The sequence below is a fragment of the Anomaloglossus baeobatrachus genome, chromosome 4 (genome assembly GCF_048569485.1).
Source record: "Anomaloglossus baeobatrachus isolate aAnoBae1 chromosome 4, aAnoBae1.hap1, whole genome shotgun sequence".
In the NCBI taxonomy this organism is placed as follows: domain Eukaryota; kingdom Metazoa; phylum Chordata; class Amphibia; order Anura; family Aromobatidae; genus Anomaloglossus; species Anomaloglossus baeobatrachus.
Window position 1 is genome coordinate 563798288 of NC_134356.1, and position 12382 is coordinate 563810669.

The following is a 12382-nucleotide window of genomic DNA, read 5'->3' on the forward strand; positions in this document are numbered from 1 at the left end:
CTCTGAAATCCGGTGATGTCACGTCAACTTCCATCACCAAGCCTGGCCTCAGTCTTCCTGAGTGACTGGGATGTGGGCGGTGTTTCAGCGCTCGTCACCTGCCCAGCGTCACAACCCAGCATCGCTCTTGCTTGAGGAGCTCTGCAGTGAAGGCAAGAGCGCGCAACATGCTGGGCTGTGATGCTGGGCTGTGACGCTGGGCTTTGACGAGTGGTGAAACTCTGCTCACAGCCCAGTCACTCAGGAAAACTGGAACCGGCTGTGGTAATATTGAGTCAACTGGAAGTTTATCTGACATCACCGGATCTCAGAGGTTGTGGTGCCCGGGGGAGTTACTTCATGGGGATGAGACAACGGCCATAGCGCCGCTCAGAGACAGAATTGGCTGAACAAGGTATATGAAAAATGTTTTCTCTATCAGTTTTACAGGCATGTGAGCATGATTGCAGAGTAGTGAACAACCCCTTTAAGATTGGTAATGATCACAATTCTCAATGGAGTCCACTTCAGCAAGGAAGGCTGATCACAGGTCATACACCCCCAAGGTCAGTCACATAAGGCAGCCATTGCTTCCGGCATACGTAGTTATTAGATTCTTTCCAGTTATAGGCAATGCATATGATTGAGTAACAACGTCTTTATGGGAAAATCATTCTACTTGTAGGCAAAATCTATCCAAGTATACATTAGGATGGTGTTTTGCTATATTTTTAACACTAAGGTTCAGATACGGCTTTAAAGAAGGCAATTAAGTAATTTTATTATAAAGGTTAATATGAAATACAAACTTAAAGGAAAAGTATGATATTGCGTACACTTTTGTATAATCAACATACAAAGGTTAAGTACAGTTAAATATACTTACAATCACCAAGGAGCTTTGGACACCATCTGTCTGGAACATTAAGAATCAGAAGCATGACATAGACAGAGGACTCCTGGAAATCCCAACACTGACCGGACGTCTCGGTACAGGTAACACGAGCTTCTGTCTGTGCTATACTTCAGCTGATCTTAAAAAGGCTTGTACAATAATTACAAGCCTTAAAGTTAATGTGTTGTAGTCTTATTGATCCATGTCCTTTGATGGCCAGTCATTGGGCATAGATGAATCAGAGATACACCACACATCAGACAATGGGGTAATAAACCCACAGCATTCAAGTCTCCCAAGAATACACATCAGGTATTTGAGCTAGGTAAATGGATATATTGTCTATCTGTCAATTTCAATGGATAGCAAACACACAAAACCATCAGATATTTGATTGTAAGTAAATCATAAGGTTTCTGTTACAATGGTATATTGTCTGTCTGTATATTCAAGACAAACACACAGAAATCCTTAAGTATATACAAGATTTTGTAACCATGTACACTTTGTCTGTCTGACTAATCAATATGTTCTAGTTTAACATAATGTATAGACTCAAAAAATAGCCATTTTTATATTTGCAATACATTCCACCCTTGGCTATTTTGAGCCATAGATTATTTATACAAGGTACCATACCCTAACGGCATAGTTTTAGCGGATGATACAACAACACAAAGCAATGCATGCACAATAGCAAAAATTACTCCTAATATATATAATGCATATATCCAAAAATCAGGTAACTAAGAAAATACACATTCCCACCATCTACCATTATCTTGTGTAATGTAATTAATCTAGTATAAATCCATCTCTACTTGTGATAAATATAGCCACCAAACAAGAGAATCGTCCTATTGCTTTAGCTGCATATGCTGCTACAGTGAGTGTTCCTACAATTATTATAGATAATCCTTGTATCTATGATTTTGTTAACAATTTTACATTTTGTGTATATGATGAAACGGTCATTATATTGTTAATCTCATATTATTTCCTGCCCTCATACGTTTGCATTTTTTTATTTGTATGAGAGCCACAAATAATAGCAATCTCTTTATAGCCTGTCTGATTCTGTATTTTTAATTGTTGACATCTGCCTATTTTGCTTTGAGGAGTCCGGAGAATGGAGTCCTCTGAGTCCTTAGGGTAATCATCTCTTCTGTTAGAGAATGTTCCCCAGTGCAGTTCATATAGGCACAATACAGATTGGAGGTGAAGTTTTGGGTCCATCTTCTTCTTATAGGTCTTCTTCTGTTTGGTTTTCAATAAGGCCACATTTTCCATGGTTGGTCTCTCTGTTTTCGGTCTGAAGGTTGCTTGGCTTCTGACGGAAGTAGATACATGCCCATGGTGGCGCCAATGATGCAACATTTCCAGATTTTGATCTAAAGGGACAAAAATACACATATTACTCATCTGTCAGTTGGGATGTATTCCCACTTGTCTTGTTTCATAACTGTCAGCACATTGTCTGCTCCTCGAGCAATGACTTCAGCAGGTTCTGGAATACCTTTGTCTATCAATTGTTTCACCCAAGTGTCTGCACAATCATTGATAGGATGTGAAGATCCAAATCATTTATCTTCTCTGCAGAACTGAAGGAGCCCTCCCTCTGACTATCTACATTTTAGAAATAGACAGTACTAGCAACTGAGCTATTCTATCTCACTTCTATATTAACATGTCAGTGTCTCCACTATTCATTAGAATTACCTTAATTAATAATCCTGATCTATCTCTTCTCCCATTACCTGAGTTCAGTTTAAGGCCAAATCTGACCTTTGGACCATGAGACCATCATACTGAGATGGCATTTACAAGCCTATTGTGGTTCTGATTGAACATACACATAAAACAAACAACAACCATTAGGTAAATACAATACCCATTCATCACAATGGGATGATTACTTGTTTCATTGTTTTAGCCTGATTGCTCTAATAACATGTAAAACTCTGGTCTCCAGTCTAAAAAGAAAGCACAAACATGATTAGAATACAAGCTCAAATAATACACAAAACACAATTTTATCCAGTCCATTATCCATATGCTAAAAGATTCACATCTAACTTGACAGCCTAAAAAGCTCACTATTTAACCAACCATATTGGTATATTGTGCTGTATTAATTAGCAGCATGGGTATGTAAATATATGACCAACCAAACAATAGCAAAAATAATTGCCCTTCCAATAGACTGAACACAGGGATTCTCCTGGTTTCTAGTCTCTCCTTTGTGAACATTTGGATGGCTCTGTATTGTTTATGAGCAGGAATGGCTTTTGTAATACTTATCTTTTTACATATCTCTGTACATTCTGTATTGGTGGCAATCTCCTCTGTGGTCTCAATATTACCCTTATCTTTTTCAATCTCCTCTGTGGTCTCAATATTACCGGCAATCTCCTCTGTGGTCTCAATATTACCCTTATCTTTTTCAATCTCCTCTATGGTCTCAATATTACCCTTATCTTTTTCAATCTCCTCTATGGTCTCAATATTACCCTTATCTTTTTCAATCTCCTCTGTGGTCTCAAAATTACCCTTATCTTTTTCAATCTCCTCTGTGGTCTCAATATTACTGGCAATCTCCTCTGTGGTCTCAATATTACCGGCAATCTCCTCTGTGGTCTCAATATTATCGGCAATCTCCTCTGTGGTCTCAATATTACCCTTATTAATTTCAATCTCCTCTGTGGTCTCAATATTACCCTTATCAATTTCCCCCCATCTATCTTCCATTTCAGATGGAGACATCTTGGTGGAAGATGATGACAACCTCTTCTGTTGGGCTTTGATTTCCTGCACCAAACATTTGACTTCAGCGTAAAGATCCAACACCCCCGGTGGTATAGGCTTTGCTGGTGACGATGAGAAAGTGGGCCCTCTTTCTCCCCGTGTCCTGCTTCGCCTGCGCTGTGGAGATTCAGAATCTTTTGCTGCAACCTTTTTATTATGTGAAACCCCTGACTTTTTATTGAGTCTTCTCCTTTGATACAATTTTCTCTTTTGATACAATTTCCACATCTCGTCAGTACTAATCCCATCTATTTTATCCCAGGGAACACCATCCTTTATCAGGGCCATAAACATATCTCTCCTGGTAACACGGGATCTATGATTTGTACTACTTTTAACGTTGTTACACTGTTCTTCAAAATTAAGCTGATCTCTCTGTTTGGGACCCCATTCTCCCAGACCCCCTAACTGTCGGATCACCTCCAATGTATTGGAGATGGGTTTCCCAGTCTGATTTACCATTAATGCCATCATGACATGTTTATAAGCTGCAGGGGCATTTCTAATGATACAATTTCTAATAGAAACACTTACAACAACTTGCATGTAATTGTCATATGTACTTGCTGAAATAGCATTTTTCATAGCCTCCTCCTTCAATCTCCGAGCACAATCTTTCAATGTAAACCATGGTTTTTCATTAGGCGGCCAGTCCGCCTCAGATGGGTATTTATGCTGCAATGCCATAGCCACAACATCCATCATACTACACACCACATGTGGTCGCTGAACTATCAAGGAACAAAATGCCTCCTTCACTACAGGCTCATGGCTGAGTTGAACAAACTTTGGGCCATCCACAGCATCCAGCTGTATTCCATGAGCCCCTGTCTCCCATAATCTGACTATCCAAGCTATCAAAGGTTCATTTGACCTTTGTGAAAAACGATCAAGAAGCTGACTGCAATCCTCTACCATATTCCTGTTCTGTTTACTTCTAGCTGTTTCTACAACTTGTCTATGGTATATTGGATGAACTTTTATTGGGTTAAGATGAGGATCACTTTCCTTCTCCCCACTGAAATGTTCATCCTTCTGGTCTGGGTCGGTGACGTTTTCAGAATCATATGAGTTCTGTACATCACCATTCCCCTCATCTGAGTTCCCCTCTGACCCCGCTTTGGCTATGGCCAAAGCTACTTCCTTTCTATTCTCCTTCCCTCTCTTCTTTCTGTATTTATACTGCTCTATACATACACCAGACTTGTCTGCATCATGCTGATATCCATCACATTTGTCCACTGACAACTTATTCTGACACTGTGCTGTGACCAATGCAGTCTGGACCTCACACAACTGTCTCTCTAATTCCTGAACTTTTGTTACCATACGTATCTTTTCCTGATGCTGTTTTCTATATGCAGACAACAGGATCCATCCACCCCTACCAACAGCGCCCAATTCTTTACCTTTCTCCACTTTCACTTTCTGCAAGCATTCAACCACATCTACAGGTTCAGCATTTTTCAAACATTTGTCCCATGGTTCACTCAAACCAACACTATGCGACCACTTGGTTGCCAAAATATCATAGGGAATCTGTTCCCAACCTGGAATCTCAATGCATTCACTCACAACCACTTTTTTCTTAAAAAGAGGCATATTTTACGCAATATCACACTAACAAAAATACTCAAAGCCTTCTGCGTATCCTGCCGACTACGCCAAATGTTTTGCTATATTTTTAACACTAAGGTTCAGATACGGCTTTAAAGAAGGCAATTAAGTAATTTTATTATAAAGGTTAATATGAAATACAAACTTAAAGGAAAAGTATGATATTGCGTACACTTTTGTATAATCAACATACAAAGGTTAAGTACAGTTAAATATACTTACAATCACCAAGGAGCTTTGGACACCATCTGTCTGGAACATTAAGAATCAGAAGCATGACATAGACAGAGGACTCCTGGAAATCCCAACACTGACCGGACGTCTCGGTACAGGTAACACGAGCTTCTGTCTGTGCTATACTTCAGCTGATCTTAAAAAGGCTTGTACAATAATTACAAGCCTTAAAGTTAATGTGTTGTAGTCTTATTGATCCATGTCCTTTGATGGCCAGTCATTGGGCATAGATGAATCAGAGATACACCACACATCAGACAATGGGGTAATAAACCCACAGCATTCAAGTCTCCCAAGAATACACATCAGGTATTTGAGCTAGGTAAATGGATATATTGTCTATCTGTCAATTTCAATGGATAGCAAACACACAAAACCATCAGATATTTGATTGTAAGTAAATCATAAGGTTTCTGTTACAATGGTATATTGTCTGTCTGTATATTCAAGACAAACACACAGAAATCCTTAAGTATATACAAGATTTTGTAACCATGTACACTTTGTCTGTCTGACTAATCAATATGTTCTAGTTTAACATAATGTATAGACTCAAAAAATAGCCATTTTTATATTTGCAATACAGATGGTTGTTTCAATAATGAAATAATATTGGATTGTTGGAACAGAAAAAAATATGTCTCTGCTGAGCATGACAGCTGAATGTGCCAGAGAGAGCAAGCCGTTATTTACTAGACAGGATTTATCCCTAGGCTGAGCTGTCTAGCTGGATAACATGTGAGACAATTTGTCTATCTCCTGATTAGTTCCAGTGCCTTTTTGTTTGCATCAAGAGTTCTTTGCCCGCGGCCCTACCAGCAGCCTCACTACTGCAGCATTTGTAGTTATTGAGTTCAAACCATCTAAAAATTGGATATCTGGCCCAAAAGTAATTTAAAACACATTATATCATTTATTTCTCTAGCAGTTGTGGACATTTACATAATAAAAAAGACCTTAAAAAGCTTTTTGATTTTCACACAAAACTCTTAGATCAAATGATATACCGGTATATAAACACAGACAGTTACAGCCAAAAGTGTTGGCACCCATGAAATTGTTCCAGAAAATGAAGTATTTCTCCCATAAAATTATTGCAATTACACATGTTTACTTCCTTTGTGTGTATTGGAACAACGCAAAAGAAAAGTGAACAAAATTGGACATAATTTCACACAAAACATCCAAAATGGGCCCAAAATGGTGGGTAAACAACTTTGTTTCTAGCATTTAATGCTCTATCAAACTTCCATGTGGCAAGTAGCAGGTGTGGGCAATATGAAAATCACAACGGAAACTAGATAAAAAGGGGAGAAGTTGACTTAATCTTTGCTTTGTGTGCCACACTAAGCATGACCAACAGAAAGAGGAGAAGAGAACTGTCTGAGAATATGATAACCAAAATTGTTGAAAAATATCAACAATCTCAAGGTTACAAGTTCATCTCCAGAGATTTTGATGTTCCTTTGTCCACAATGTTCGGTAATTAATGATAGATTCATTATCCATAGGTCGAAACGTGTCGACCTATGGAATAAACAAATTATCATTAATCAACAATTCTTCTTATTGGCGGTAGCACGGCGTTAACCCTGCTTCTTCTTTCCACCACTGACTATTAACCTACGTGGGGCTCCGGCAACTGCCATTATCTCTGACACCTTCATAGGGGTTGTGTCTGTTCACAACCTTGCCTGGTGAGTGTTACCCTTTACACACCACTAGCTTTAATCTGGTGAGACCCTATTGCACTCTCTCTTCCTAGTTTCTTTGTCTACAATATGCAGCATAACCAAGAAACCAAGAAATTTACAGCCCATGTCACTGTAGCTAATCTCTCTGGATGTGAATGGCAGAAAAAATATTATGAAAGGTTACAATGGGGGATAGTCCAGATGATAGATAAGCAGCCCCAATCAAGTTTCAAAGAAATTCAAGCTGTCCTACAAGCTCAGAATGCATCAGTGTCAGCATGAACTATCCATCGACGTTTGAATGAAATGAAATTCTTTGGCAGGAGACCCAGGAGGACCCCCCAGCTGACACAAAGACATCAAAAAGCTAGACTGAAGTTTGCTAATATTTATGTAAGTTAGCTAAACTCCGTCTGGGAAAGCAACATATGCACAGATGAGACCAAGATATAACTTTTTGGTAAAGCACATCATTCTACTTTATACCGAAAACAGAATGAGGCTTACAAAGAAAAGAACACAGTACCTAAAGTCAAATATGGTGGAGGTTCAAAGATGTTTTTGGGTTGTTTTGCTGCCTCTGGCATTGGGTGCTTTGACTGTAAGCAAAGCATCATGACATCTGAAGATTACCAAAGGATTGTGGGTCGCAATGTAAATGACCAGTGTCAGAAAGCTGGGTTTACATCCTAGAACATTGGTCTTCTAATTGGACAATAACCCCAAACATACTTCAAGAAGCCCCCAGAAATTCATCTAAACAAAGCCCTGTAGAATTCTGAAGTGGCAGGAATGAATACAGATGTAAATCCCATTAAACACCTTTGGAGAGATCTTAATATTGCTGTTGGGATAAGGCATCCTTCATTTACACTGACAAGCAAAAGAGTAATAATGTTTTGACCTTTTTACTTTCAGGCTCTATATCTCACCATTCACTACAGCTTTGAAAGTGGGACTACTTTAATTTTATAAACAATCATCTTGACTATCTCATACTGTACATAAATTACTATTACTATTTGCCATGAAACACTTGATGGTTATAAGACGCAATTGAGTGCATTTATTTATTCCAAAGGCTGTGCATCCATATATTAAGTTGAGGGTGCCAACAATTTTTGTCCGGCCCATTTTGTTGTTTTGTTTTGTGAAATTATGTCCAATTTGCCTTTTTTTCTCTGTTTTGTTGTGTTGTTCCAATACACACAAAGGAAAAAAAACATGTGAATAACAAAATATGTAATTGCAATAATTTTCTGGCAGAAATATTTTATTTTATGGATCACTTTCAAGGGTGCCAACACTTTCGGTCAAGACTGGATATAATATATTTTTAGAGCACCATTGATTAAGTGGTGCTGTACATGTGATCATGGGTTTACATACAAAATAAAAATATTAATTTCAATGAACAAACTAACATTGACAACTCCAGTGGTGGTGAGGTGGCAGCGGGGTCATTATAGGCTGTAAGCCAGTGTTCTTCAAAACCAGTCCTCAAGGCCCACCAACAGTGTGTGTTTTCAGAATTTCCTTAGTATTGCACAATTGATTATTTAGTTGCCTGCACACTTGTGTAATGTTAAGGAAACCCAGTTGGTGGATCTTGAAGACTGGAGTTGAGGAACACTGCTGTACGTTTTCTTGAAGAGATGGGTCTTTCAAGTTCATCTGAAAGTTCCAAATATGGTGGATAATCAGAAGTGTTGGGGCACAGAATTGTAGATGATAGGGAATGCTTGGAAGAAGTTTTGGAGACCATTAGGTGAGGAACGTACAAGTATAGAGGAGAGAAGGAGATAACATGTGAGAAGATATCGGGAGATTAGTTCCAAAATATATGAAGGAGGCAGATTATGTATGACTTTGTAGGTCAGTGTTAGTAGTTTATATCTAAAATAACAGTTGCACTCAAGTAAAGGGAAGGAGAAAAAACAAGTATGTAGATGGTGAACATTGGAATATAAATACGCATTACTGCCAAGAAAATATGTTTTGTTTTGTTTTTTAAATATGAGTTACTTAGCAAATAAAGGTGGCCAAATTTACTTGTGCCCAGATACCACTTTAAGGTGCAAATCTCATCTGGGTCCTACTGTATTTTTGTAAAAAACATTTTTTTTCATGTTTCCTTGGCAGTAATGCGTATTTATATTTCAATGTTCGCCATCTACATATTGTTTTTCCTCCTTCTCTTGACTTGAGCGTAATTGTTATTTTAGATATTGTATGTCGCGTTGAGTATGCATCAGGTTAGACTATGAGATTAGGAAGTGCCGGCAATTTTTATAATGTTTATAGTTTGAACTGGATTCGTTGGGGATTGGAAGCCAATGATGAGATTCGCAGAGGTGAGAAGCGGAGGAGTAGTGAGGAGAGAGGTGGCTTAAGGGGGCTTTACACGCTACGACATCGCTAATGCGAAGTCATTGGAGTCACGGAATTTGTGACGCACATCCGGCCGCATTAGCGATGCCGTTGCGTGTGACACCTATGAGCGATTTTGCATCGTCGCAAAAACGTGCAAAATCGCTCATCGGTGACATGGATGAGCCTATCAGCCTATACTGGATCAGCCTATACTATCTGTCCATTCTCGAATATCGTTGGAGCTGCAGGTACGAAGTAGTTTGTCGCTCCTGCGGCAGCACACATCGCTCCGTGTGACGCCGCATTAACGAGGAACCTCTCCTTACCTGCCGCCGGCCCCAATGCGGAGGGAAGGAGGTGGGCGGGATGTTACGGCCCGCTCATCTCTGCCCCTCCGCTTCTATTGGGCAGCCGCTCAGTGACGTCGCTGTGACGCCGCACGGACGGCCCCCTTAGAAAGGAGGCGGTTCGCCGGTCACAGCGACGTCACAGGGAAGGTAAGTGTGTGTGACGGGTCCGGCTGATGCTGTGCGACACAGGCAGTGATTTGCCCGTGTCGCACAACCGATGGGGGCGGGAACGCACGCTAGCGATATCGGTACCGATATCGCAGCGTGTAAAGCGGCCTTTAGTTCAGCAGTAGAGTTCATATATATAAATATCTTTTGGAAGGATATTTCTCAGCCTATACTATCTGTAAGGTTGTATTAAAACCAAAAATATCTGAAGCACACTCACAGTTGGGAGCAACACAGACAACAAAAATACCAGAATCTACTAGTCTTAATAAAGCCCCAACCAATAAAAATGATTAAGAGCATTCACCAGGAATAGAAAAAATAATTGAAGAAATTTCCTTTATTACTGTACTCTCTGGACAAATACAAAGTGACGTTTTGACTAGTATGATGTTTTGAAGCTTGATAAAGACTATACTGGTTGAAATGTCGTTTTGTATTGTGTAAAGGTTGTATAATTGAGAAGTTTCCCTTAAATTAAAGATTTAAAGGGGTTGTCCACTACTCAAATATCTGCTTATTATATTTGCAAGTACACTAAGTAAAATAAGAATAACTTATCCTCACCTCCCATTTCAGCAACATCTTGTCTCTTGATGCTCATGGGTCATTGTTATGTCACATGAGCGCTGCTACCAATCAGTGGTAGTTGACTATCAGCAGCCTTTGCTATTTCATCAGAGTGGATGTTCACTGTAATGTAATATTGTGAAACAGCGGCATTGCTGATTGGCTGCAGCAGTCAAGTGATGTCATATCACCCACCAGGAGCAGCAGAGTTGGCACTGGAATGTCACCAATGAAGGAGGTGAATATACTTTGTTTTTCTTTTTTATGCAGCACTGACTTTAGGCATAGGCAGTCCAGTCGTAGAGAACCCTATAAACAAAGGCTAACGTACAAATTTTAATGCAAAAAAAACTAAGTCGTTATTGAATGTTTCTGTATCAATTTGGTGCTGAAAGGGGCTGCCCAGAACTTTAATATTAATTACCTATCCTTGGGATAGTTTGTTAATATCACATCAGTCAGATCGCTAGAGTTGAGCGCGGTTCGTGGTTCGTGGTTCTCCAGTTCGCGGCTCGAGTGATTTTGGGGCATGTTCTAGATCGAACTAGAACTCGAGCTTTTTGCAAAAGCTCGGTAGTTCTAGAAACGTTCGAGAACGGTTCTAGCAGCCAAAAAACAGCTAAATCATAGCTTGGTTTCTGCTGTAATAGTGTAAGTCACTCTGTGAATCAAACTATTATCACATTTCAGTGTATAGTGTGCGTGAACAGCGCCTTCAGATCACTGCTGTTTCTATAATGGCGATCGCCATTTTTTTTTTTTTTTTTTCTTGTCTTCCTTCCCTAAGCGCGCGCGTCTTGTGGGGCGGGCCAGCATGTCAGCCAATCCCAGACACACACACAGCTAAGTGGACTTTGAGCCAGAGAAGCAACGGCATGTGTGATAGGATCTGCATGTCACATGTCCCTGCATTATAAAACCGGACATTTTCCTCCAGGACGCCATTATCTGCCTTCTGCGTCTTTGGTGTCAGACATCACTGTCGCAGCTCCGTCTTCCTGAGTCCTATAGCCGATACAGCTGTATGCGCTGCATACACAGCGTTAGACAGCTTAGGGAGAGCACTTTATAGCAGTCCTTTTAAGGGCTCCAACCGGCAGGGTCAGAGAGCCATAGGTGACAGGTCCTGCAAACAGCAACAGCGTCTGTGTAGCCCAGGTCAGGGATTTCCTACCTGCATTTCACCATTAGGAGGGAATAGAAAGGCAGGCTTCCATTCCTCTACCCAGAGCACCACAATCCTGCCACTGTACCCTCTTGTCCTCTGCACACTCCAACTGATAACTAAGCCATTATACTAGCAAACACTCAGTGTACCTAGTGGCATCCTATACGTGGCTATTGGACTTTGCTATAGTCCCACTAGTGCAAAGACATTTGCAGAGCGCGTCTGCCTGCATTGCACACTACAACTCATTCTAACCAAGCCATTATACTAGCAAACACTCAGTGTACCTAGTGGCATCCTATACGTGGCTATTGGACTTTGCTATAGTCCCACTAGTGCAAAGACATTTGCAGAGCGCGTCTGCCTGCATTGCACACTACAACTCATTCTAACCAAGCCATTATACTAGCAAACACTCAGTGTACCTAGTGGCATCCTATACGTGGCTATTGGACTTTGCTATAGTCCCACTAGTGCAAAGACATTTGCATAGCGCGTCTGCCTGCATTGCACACTCAAACTCATTTTA

At 40.1% G+C, this 12382-nt stretch overlaps 1 protein-coding gene and 1 long non-coding RNA gene across 2 annotated transcripts in view; one reads left to right on the forward strand and one right to left on the reverse strand.

Moving 5' to 3' along the window:
* Positions 1-12382, forward strand: part of PLEKHO2 (pleckstrin homology domain containing O2) — a 297712-nt gene that overhangs the window by 23326 nt on the left and 262004 nt on the right. The window lies entirely within an intron of this gene.
* Positions 418-12382, reverse strand: part of LOC142304039 (uncharacterized) — a 134830-nt gene continuing 122865 nt past the window's right edge. The window contains exon 3 of the long non-coding RNA XR_012753069.1: positions 418-2265. This is a non-coding gene — a long non-coding RNA (uncharacterized LOC142304039). The remainder of the gene's footprint in view (positions 2266-12382) is intronic.